Raw genomic sequence first — 7,672 nt, forward strand, 5'->3', positions numbered from 1 at the left:
AACAAGAGAGTTGGCATCATGAACCAGTTTGCAACTTACAATCCAACAATTAAGCTCAAAATCCCAATTATTTCAACAGTTAAGCTTAAAAACTCAATTAATTCAACAATTAAGCACAATTGATAATATGAAAATGCAAGAATGAACTAGTGTTACTTAGTTATAAGCATAGCACAAGAATCCATCCACAAATCCATGAAAATCGAATTCCCTAACAAATTTGAAGTTCATACCCGATTTTACCCAAAAGTCAAAAAATCAAAGTCCCAAATTTCCAATAATTTAGCAATTAAGCACCATAAACAAGCTTTCCAACCTAGTATAGACTAGAATCCAACAGAATTTTACCATTCAACATAAAGAAGCTAGAAATTTGGAGGTTTAGAGACAAACCATGCAAAATTCGGACTGTAAATAGGGAATTTCGAACTCATACCTTTGTAGATCGACCAAAACACCACCACCAACAGAAAGAGAGCAAAAAATCGAGTGGTTTAGAGCCAAAAATCGTCCAAATCCGTTAAGAATCGAGAGAGTTATGAAAATTTAAATTTTGGGCTCAAAGTGTTCTTCAAGAGGAAGAAGAAGACCAAAATCGAGTTTCTAATGTGAAATAGCTCTTGAATTCTCGAGTTTTAAGGGTTTTAACCGGTTTAGATCGGTTTAGTTTTTAAAAAATTTTGGTTCAATCCCGATTTTTCACGATTTATGTTTGAAAACTAACATGGGACCGATCGGTCCGATGAAACGACTGATCCGTCTGTTTCCCTCTGGTCTGGCACGATGTAATCGATCAATCGATCGACGTATGGACCGATCGATCCGACTCTACGGATCTTGAAGCGATGAACGACCGATCGATCTGATGAAACGACCGATCGGTCAGTTGTTGCCGGGTTTTCCAGAACCAAATGGATCGATCGATCCTTAGAGGGACCGATCGATCCTCTTTTCCTGCACATAGAAAACTAAAAAGCAGCATGAAACAGCATGGTTTGATCGGCCTAGAGTTGGACCAATCAATCCGTCACTCCCAGCAGAGTGGAATTGAAACAAAAAGATGGAAAAATAAGTTTGAAAACAATAAAACCAAAATATATACAAGATACCTGGTGGGTTGCCTCCCATAAAACGCTTTTTTAAGGTCTTTAGCTTTACCGTAATGATCTCTTAAGCTTGATCGGGGTCTGTAAGAGGAACCGTAGTGACCTCTTCAGAATTGGACTCTGCAAGATACGGTTTCAGTCTCTGTCCATTTGCAGCAAATGGTTTACTGTCGTTACTCAAAAGCACCACAGAACCATTAGACCTCACTTCCTTAACGACGAAAGGACCGGACCATCTTGAACGAAGTTTTCCGGAGAATAGCTTAAGCCTAGAGTTGAATAGGAGCACCTTATCACCTTCATTGAACTTCTTCAAGATTATATTTTTGTCATGAAGAGCTTTGGTTCGTTCTTTGTAGATGCGAGAGCTCTCATAAGCATTCAAACGAATCTCATCTAACTCATTAAGCTGAACCAAGCGTCACTCTGCTGCATGCTTAATGTCGAAGTTCATCAATTTTGTTGCCCACAAAGCTTTGTACTCCAACTCTACCGGCAATTGACATGACTTCCCATAGATGAGGTTGAACGGTGTAGTTCCAATGGGAGTTTTGAAGGCGGTTCTATATGCCCAAAGAGCATCATCGAGCTCTGTAGCCCAGTCTTTTCTAGATTTACCTAGAATCCCCTTAATCTCCCGGTTGGAAAGTTCCACTGGGCCACATGTTTGAGGATGATAAGGCGTGGCAACCTTGTGCTTAACACCATGCTTCACCAACAAGTTTGCAAAAACTTTATTGATGAAATGTTTTCCTCCATCACTAATCACCACTCTTGGAACCCCGAATCTTGGAAAGATGATCTTCTTAAACATTTTAAGCACCACTGTAGCATCATTCTTTGGACTGGCTATGGCTTCAACCCATTTAGAAACATAATCTACACGACCAAGATATACTCATTCTCATAGGATGATGGAAAAGGACCCATGAAGTCAATTCCCCACACGTCAAACACCTCCACTTCGAGAATGAAATTCTGAGGCATTTCGTTTCTCTTGCTGATATTACCCTTGCGCTGGCAAGCATCACACCTTGCAATAAACCCATGAGTGTCTCTGAACAAAGTGGGCCACCAAAAACCAACTTGGAGAACCTTAGTGGCAGTCTTGAAGGAAGCGAAGTGTCCTGCATAATTTGAGGCCTGACAATGGTGAAGGATGCCATCAACTTCACTCTTTGGAATACATCTTCTAAAAAGGTTGTCAGCACACTTATTGTAGAGATAAGGATCGTCCCAGTAGTAATGTCGAACATCTCTCAAAAACTTTTTCTTTTTGTAACCGGTGAATTCAGGAGGTGGAACATCACAAGTAATTAGCAAAATCAGCATACCATGGCAAATTACTCTCTCCAGTGTGTAGTGTCATGAGATCAAAAGCGTTTGTAACAGTCTTCAATTGATGCTAGCTCTTCTTCTGGAAAGGTATCCCTCATTGGGATGTCGTCCTCAACTCTTAATCTTGACAAGTTATCAGCTACCATGTTCTCAATACCTTTCTTGTCTTTGATCTCCAAGTCAAACTCTTGCAACAAGAGTATCCATCTCAATAATCTCGGCTTGGCATCTTTTTTAGACAATAAGTATCTCAAAGCAGCATGATCCGTGTGAACAATGACTTTAGACCCAACCAGATATGATCTAAACTTCTCAAAAGCAAACACAATTGCAAGGAGCTCCTTCTCTGTGGTGGCATAATTTACTTGTGCTCCATCAAGAGTGCGACTGGCATAGTAAATAGCATGCAACTTCTTATCTTTTCGCTGTCCCAAAACAGCACCCACAGCATAGTCACTGGCATCACACATAACCTCAAAAGGCAGCTCCCAATCTGGTGGTTGCACAATGGGAGCACTCACCAAAGACTCTTTAATAGTTTTGAATGCCTGCAGACAGCTCTCATTGAACTCAAACTTCTGTTCCTTGCACAACAACTGCGTGAGAGGTCTAGCAATCTTGGAAAAATCTTTGATGAACCTCCTGTAGAACCCAGCATGACCCAGAAAGCTCCTGACTCCTTTCACAGAATTCGGTGGCTGCATATTCATCATGACTTCAATCTTAGCTTGGTGAACCTCAATACCCTTTTCTGAAATCATGTGCCCAAGTACAATGCCATCCCGCACCATGAAATGACACTTCTCCCAGTTTAAGACCATGTGTTTGTCCTCGCAACGCTGAATTACCATGCATAGATTAGACAAACAAGCAGCAAAAGACATACCATGCACACATAAATCATCCATAAAAACCTCCATAAAGTCCTCAATCATATCATTAAAGATAGACATCACGCAACGCTGAAAAGTAGCAGGGGAATTACATAATCCAAAAGGCATTCTACGATAAGCAAAAGTACCATAAGGACAAGTAAATGTGGTTTTCTCTTGATCATCGGGATGGATCGGGATTTGAAAGAATCCCGAATATCCGTCAAGAAAGCAGTAATATGGATGGTTTGACAGTCTTTCAAGCATTTGATCAATAAAGGGTAGTGAAAAATGATCTTTACGGGTTGCAGAGTTAAGTTTTCGATAATCAATACACATATGGTGTCATGTGATAGTTCTTGTTGGTATTAGTTCATTCTTTTCATTTTTAATCACAGTGACATCGCCTTTCTTAGGCACAACATGGACCGGGCTCACCCAAGTACTATCAGAGATAGGATAGATTACACCCGCATCTAGAAGTTTCATTATCTCTTTCTTTACAACATCTCTGAGATTTGGGTTTAACCGTCTTTGATGTTCTACAGAAGTCATTGATTCATCTTCTAGATATATCATGTGCATACATAGAGTGGGAGAGATGCATGTGATATCATCAAGAGAATAGCCCAAGGCTTTTCTATACTTTCTCAATTCACACAACAGCAAGGCACTCTCCACATTGTTCAACTCAGCATTAATTATCACAGGGTAAGAGGAATTAGGACCAAGAAACGCGTACCTTAGCCTAGTAGGAAGTGGTTTGAGTTCCACTTTTGGAGCTTTCAGCTCGCTCCAATCATCGCAGTTTTTTGCTGTTGGGTCTGCTGCAACGTTCTCTCCCTTAGTTATCTCAAGCTCCGAAATCTTCATTTCTTTACTCATTTGTGGAGCAGAATCCAGCAGCTTAGCAAACCCAGTAGTTGCTTCACCAAGATACCCAAACTGATCTTCTTCCTTAACCATGGCAATCTGAAGAGGATCATCCATACTCAACTCCTCAAGAAGCTCATATGCTAGCTCATTTATCATATCAACCCATAATGTTTGCCCTTCAATGGTGGGTTTAGACATCACTCTCTCCATGTTAAACTCTTGGACAAAATCACCAATATGAAGTTTAATCTTGCTCTTTCTCACATCTATCAAGGCTCCAGCTGTGTTTAGGAATGGTCTACCAAGAATGACTGGGTCTCTTGGCTCCTCATCAAGCTCAATGATGACAAAATCAGTTGGATTATAGAAATTTCCAACTCGTACATGCACATCCTCAGCCACACCAACAGGAAGCGATCAACAAGTATCAAAGACATCTTGGTTGGGGTGAAATTAGTGAGCCCCAATCTTTTTGAAACCGAGAATGACATCAAACTCACTCCTGCTCCCAAATCACAGAGACATCTATCAAAGGTGTGCTCTCCAATCCTACCAGGCAACACAAAACTGCTAGGATATTCCATCTTCTTAGGCACAATATTCTGGAGGATAACACTACACTCATAACTAATCAAAACAGCTCCTTCTTCAAGAGTCTTCTTGTTAGTCAAAATTTCTTACAAATGTTTCCTGTATGTAGGAACATTCATAACCAGCTCAAGGAATGGAAGTTTAACTTGAAGCTCCTTCATAATCTCATCACACCGACCATACTCTTTTTCTCTCTGAATCTTCCTCAAGCGACCCGGGAAAGGCAGCTTAGGCACATAAGGAGGTATTGCAGCTTTTTCAGTCTCTTCTTTCTCTGGAACTTCCTCCTCAGCTTCTACTTCTTCAACCAGTTGTTTAGCAACAGATTTCTCTCCAGCAATATCCTTTTCTGAGTCATCAGAGATGGCTATCGCCTTCTCCTTCTCCAGAATTGGATTGAGTTGTTTACCACTCCTCAGCGACATGGCTTAGACATACTCCTTACTACCGTTGTAGTCCTTCGGGTTCGCTACTGCTTTACCAGGAAGAACTCCCATTGGCCTTGTAGAAGCAGATGCTGTCTGGGCTACTTGATTCTCAAGCGCCTTAACATGTGAAGCTAGTGACTCAAATTTCACATGGAGATCATTGTACATGCTATCAACTTTGACATTGATATCAGCTGCATTCTTTTTCTGGCCCTTAAGAATCTGTTGCATCATCTGTTTCATCTCGTCATCTCCTGAAGAGGTGTTTCCAGGTGCTTGGTAACCTCCCTGGAAGTTAGAGAACTGGGGTTTCTGCTGAAAACCGGAGTTTCTGCTAAAAACCGGAGTTTCTGCTGAAAACCACTTTGTCTAGCGACATGTGGTTTTGGTACAAACACCTTGTTGCTGAAATTTTCATTCCCTGATGGAAAAGGCTTAGGCTGAAACTGCTGACCCTGAAATCCCATCTACGCTGGATATACTGATCCTGCGGATTCTCCACATTAGTGCTTCTGTAAGATTTGTTAGGATGACTCTTGTAGTTCTGATTGAACCCCTTATTCTGATAGTTACCCTGAAAGTTATTGACGTAGTTCAACTCAGCATGAAAATCTTCTGAACCGTCTCCACTGAACTCTTGGTATGCCTGAGGTTCACCACTATCATCACAGTAGTTAACCATTCTCTGATCTCTCTTAAGAAGTTGCTCAACCTTGGCTGTCAACTAAACAATCTGTTTTGATTCACGTCCACCGCCTCTCTGGGACCTGTCGTAATCAATATCCTGGCTGCTGTTGCTACCTGCAAGATTTTCAATCAACAACTCAACTTCTGTATCAGACTTGGTCATGAAGTTACTACCACTACCATTATCTAGTGCCATCCTGTAAACCTTATCACATCCTCTGTAGAATGTGTTGATAAGCGTGGCATGTGGAAAACCGTGATGAGGACACTCCCTGTAGTAATCTTTGAACATCTCCCAAGCATCATGGAAAGACTCCGTACCACTTGCTGAAAGGTAGTGATCTTATTCCTCAGAAGAGCTGTCCTGGATTGGGTGAAGTAATATGTTAAGAAAACAGCTTTGTAGTCCTCCCATCTTCGTAGATTATCAAAATTCAACGACCTGAACGTGCATCGTTCCTGGGAATAAGAGGATACTGGAATCTGTCCCGATAATGTTCAGCATTAGGGGTATCATGATCTCTCAGCGTTTGCCGAACAGGTACAGGTCTTTGGTTCTGTGCTGCTAAACGTGCAGCTTCAGCTTGTGCAGCAGCTTGTACAGCAGCAGCGTTCCTAGCATAAGGTATCTGAGGAAGTTCTTGAAACTGATGTTGGTGACTTCAGCCATTTCAACAACTCTTGCTTGTGCTTGCTTTTTCCTTCTGTTTGCTCTCTCAAACTTTCCAATATCAGCTTGGTATTCTGCGAGATATGATGAGCCTTCGCTACGGGTCATACACCTGAAAACACCACAGAGAGAACAAAAGTGATAATTAGTAACTGTAAAAAAATGCTCTAGACTAAAAACTAATCCTAAATCTTTAGGTAACGCAATTTCTCCCCAGCAGCGGCGCCAACTTGATTACTTGAGTATTTAACCCGATAACTTAACCGAAGTAAAGTATATGCGGGATCGATCACAAGGAGCACTGGTACACTAAAGACTTGCGAGACTCGTTCTTAGCTAAAGATTAAGAACATGTATATTGAAGAACCTAAAGATTAAGAATTCCCTAATACATCAAATCTATCAAATCATTGAATTCTTCTACTTGAAACCTTAAAACCCAATTAAGAGTCTACTCAGACATAGCAATTGAAACAAAGCAAATAGATATGAAAGAAACCATAATGAAATTGCAAATATAATAAGAAAGGGTTTAGAAATCTTCTCCAAGTGTCAAGAGGATGGATTCTTCTCCCTAAATTGTTTAGAAAGCAAAGGACAATGTTTAGAACTCAAAAATATGAAGGATCCATGCTAACAAGTCGAGCCTAGGGTATAATAACAATAGGAGACGAGTTGGATCTGTTTCGGATCGAATATGCGCCAAAATCTGCGTCAGAGGTAAGGGACGGATCGATCCAAATGTAGACCGATCGGTCTAATGCTCCCAGGTTTTACTTCTCCATCAGCTTCAACAACTCGTCAGAATGACCTGTCTTCACGAAATCGGGTGTAACTCTTGAATGCACCGTTAGATTTCCTTGAAATCACTTTCAAATGAAAGCTAACATCTGTATATATCTTGTGTCAAAATAAGAGAAAGATCTAACGGTGGAAAGGCATCCATATGATCCCAAACATCTGACACTTCTACATGAATCTGCATCTCCAAATGTGTGTTTGCATCCCAAAACAGCTCGTTTTATTCCAAAGCAACCTAAAACCTGTGAAGACTCAAAAATGTACTAAAAGACTCTAAAAACACACTTTGACTCAATAAAATTT

The 7,672-nt window shown here is 40.8% G+C and overlaps 1 non-coding gene across 1 annotated transcript; it reads left to right on the forward strand.

The window, feature by feature from the left end:
• Positions 1–6,149: 6,149 nt before the first annotated feature.
• On the forward strand, positions 6,150–6,255 carry LOC111829803. The gene has a single exon (XR_002833159.1). It is a non-coding gene; the product is annotated as a small nucleolar RNA R71 (small nucleolar RNA).
• The last annotated feature ends 1,417 nt before the right edge of the window (positions 6,256–7,672 follow it).

The sequence above is a fragment of the Capsella rubella genome, unplaced genomic scaffold (assembly GCF_000375325.1).
Source record: "Capsella rubella cultivar Monte Gargano unplaced genomic scaffold, Caprub1_0 scaffold_7, whole genome shotgun sequence".
Taxonomy (NCBI): Eukaryota; Viridiplantae; Streptophyta; class Magnoliopsida; order Brassicales; family Brassicaceae; genus Capsella; species Capsella rubella.